Source organism: Cariama cristata, unplaced genomic scaffold (assembly GCF_000690535.1).
Source record: "Cariama cristata isolate BGI_N322 unplaced genomic scaffold, ASM69053v1 scaffold4087, whole genome shotgun sequence".
NCBI lineage: Eukaryota > Metazoa > Chordata > Aves > Cariamiformes > Cariamidae > Cariama > Cariama cristata.
In genome coordinates, this window is record NW_009628240.1 from 52,246 (window position 1) to 55,821 (window position 3,576).

Sequence of the window (3,576 nt, forward strand, 5' to 3'; positions counted from 1 at the left end):
TGTGCAGTTTTGCCGGTTCAGCTCGCACTATGGGATAGCAGAGTCAGCCAGTCAAGCAGCTCTGAGCTTCCGCGATCCCACTGAGCCCCAGTTCGCTGTCTCCTAGGAGATCGAATCCCTTATTGCCCGGTACCTATGTTTTACCCTCAAAAAGGATTTGTTCAATGCTGTTCTGCAAATACTTTGAATATTCAGTTTGCAATAGCTTTATTGAAGTCTATGATAAAGCTTTTCAACACTTAAGCAGTTGTCTGGTTTCCCTTGGAATTTTCTTGAAGTATCAAAAAAAAATTTAATACAAATATGACCTGTGCCTATATAAATATTTGCCCATATTTGGTAAATGTTTATGTATACAATTTCTGAAGAACTCCTCTTACTATGGCAATTTCAAGGTTTTAAAAGGAAAGAAAGATCTTTCCTTCCTGCTTTATTCACACTGTTACAGTAAATCAGTGGTTAAGCAAACCTTTTTAAAAAGACTTAACAAAGCAGGTTTTGCAAGTTCATTTAGTTTTGAATGAACTTGACAAATTTTGAAAGCAAACATCATTGGAGTTTGACCAATTTCAGAGCACCAAGGAAAGCCTTCTTTGCTCTTTGAATTTTAAAGACTGGCCAAAGTCTTATGTCAGCTGCCTTGTTCTGCAGTCTGTCTTTGAATCCTCTTAGGAAAGTCAGGGATACCCACAAACAATAGAATTAGAATCTGTCTTTAGGACTAGCAAACCATTCAAAGTTCTGTCTAGCTGCTTAGCATAGACTGTGTTAGGCCTCAAGAAGAGAATAGGCCCCTAAAGAAGCAATAATTTTCAGATTGTTGTGTACAATGCAGTGATAAAGCTCCCTGTCACATTTTTCTTCCCAGTTACTGAAGTTCCCATTCAGATGAATTGTCACAGCTTCTTCAGTCCAAACAAGCACCCTTCCGGCCTTGTTTGCATTAAAATGTGATAAAACTAAAGGTGACTTTAGCACAGCTGTGCAGAAAAGTGGATTAGGTCAAAGTGACAGCGTTTGTTACGCCTTGCCACAAAGGTAGTTCAAGATTTGTCTAGAGCGCTAATGTGGGAGAAGCAGAAGTTTCTTAAACCCAGACATTTGTAATAAGGCTACAAACAAAAAATAGTATTTCTTTCATCCAAACGTAGTTTCCCAGTGGCAGTAGGCCAGCCTGTTGACCTGTTGTCACAGAAAAATTTGGAATGGCACCACAAAACAAAGTGCCTTGTATTTTCTGTCATTCTCGCCAGCCATCATGCAGAAATCAAGCACTGCTGTCAATACCCAAAGCATTGAAAAGGCAAGGGCCAGCACTCTGACAGCACAGTGCAGATCAGACTCCTCACAGACAAACAGATGCTGGCTCCAGAGCTCTGCACTGAGATCCCAAAATGCAAAAATGTTTTGTAACACTCTTTTGGAGGGAGAAGGAAGGAAGGCTTGTTTTTCTTATTCACAGTGAAGCAGTAATCACCAGTCTTTCAGCAAAGAGGACGTTTCTCACTTCACCATCTTTTAAGCTCCTATTTCTATTTTATTTTACTTTTAAGGGAAAACCCCACCAAAGCAAAAAGCTATGGGAAATAGCACCCTTTGCATGCCACCTGCTGGCAATTTTTTGTATTCGGCTAAGAGGGGGGGCAGGGCATAATTTTCTCTGTGACACTATGTCAAAGGTTGGCAGAACAGTCAGTCAAAGTCCCATGTATGAGCACATTGGACTGAGTAGAAGAGGCCACCAAAAACCACCTTCTCTCCACAACTCTGCTATTTATTTCTTCAGCTCATTTATGGTTCCTAACCCTCACAGAGACAGAGATGCAGAGATATGCCAATAATCTTCCCAGTGCACAAATCAAAACTCTGAAGAAATACACAAGACACTATTGTATAGTAACAGGATTTATACATCAGTTTCTACCTGATTCTACTAGGTTCTACATAGTTAAAGGTAATAGAAAGCTTCCATATTTATAGGATTTATTTTCAACCTTGATTTTACAGATAGTTGTCATTATTTCCATGCCCTGCATTAGTGTTACTTCCAGGAAATATGGCCCCTCAGCGGGAGTGGTGTGTGCCACAGGATGCTACTACATCACGTGAGACCAAGAACAACTACTGGGTAAGGGAGAACCCCGTGATGCTAATCTGAAGAAAAATAATAGTGGCGCTTTAAAGACTCTTGGATAAGTTATAAAAGTAAGAAATGTCTGAAAGAGAAAGCTCTGCATCAGGTCATTCTTGCTAGCAGAAGAAAACACTAATTTGGTCTGCTCCAACAAAGGTACTATAAGCTGCCTTTGCTGTAGGTCACTCATTGTACAGTCCCAGTGAATGCAAAGCAGAAGCATATTTTTATTTTTACACATCTAACCACAGTTAATTGTACATAGTTCTCCTCAAATGTTTCCTTCAGCTGGTAAGAGCAAGAGTAACAGATCCTATTGAAATGAACACAACTCTTCATAGCACAGAATGGACACAGCACCTCTGGTAAGTGAGCTGCAGTGCCAGACAGCTGATCTTCAGGAAAGGGTACCAAAACACTCAGGGTTTTGATGAGGTACACTGGTTTACTTGAAATGGTCTCCTAGAGTGAAGAGGTTAAACATCTTTCAAAGACCTATTTAATATGAACTTAGACAGTCTATTGCACCTGCAAGAAAATGACTGTCTTCTGTGTGTGCAGAATGAGATATCAGCAGTGACAGCAAGCCTAACTGCATTTGTAAGAAAGTACAGGAAACCACTGTCTTAGGGAGCTGGCTATCATCAATGTAGTCTCACAACGAAATGCAGAGGAATCAAAATCCACTCCTGGTTTACCACTCAGCTTCACAACCCCTTATGGAGAAAGGAGCCTAAAAGATAAGCCTGTCTGGGGTGGGGTTGAAATTTTTGGAAAGGGTTCAGGAATTCCAAAGGATAGAACCCCAAAACAGAGGGCAAAAATCTGGCTTTAGAAATGAATATAGCTTGGAAGCAAGTGTGTCTGAAGCCTAGCCAGATGAGATGCCAGCTGACATTTGAACAGCTCTGTAGCTTGGCAGATGCTCTCACAGCTAACTACGTACGCAGCACTGATCTAAAGATGTAAAAACCAACAATTTCTGGTGTAGCACACAGAAGAATGGAGCTCAGCACATGGTCCTGCTAAGGTCAACTGTGTAATGACAAAGACAGATGAAACAGATTTTAATGAAAAATTTTCCACAGTATAATGTATAAATGTATTTTCCACATAAGTTAACCCCAAGACTACCAATTACTGAGGGACTGTACAGCTACTGTTGCATTTTTCTCTGAAGAGAGCATTATTGGATAAAGTGAAGATATTTCTTCTACAGAGAATTTTTAAGCTTTCAAAATTCAAGATCCTTCTCCTTTGGTGATATTTTTCCCCACAGAAGATTTAAGACTTATTCCCTTTTCATAACTTCAAATTTATTGCTAGGTTTCAGTTTGAGCTTATATTAAATTGCTACTAATTAACTTCAGCTTACTTATGCCTTTGTAAACACTAACTAGGCAATCCACAAGTGTGAATGTACACAGGCTACCCTAGCTTTG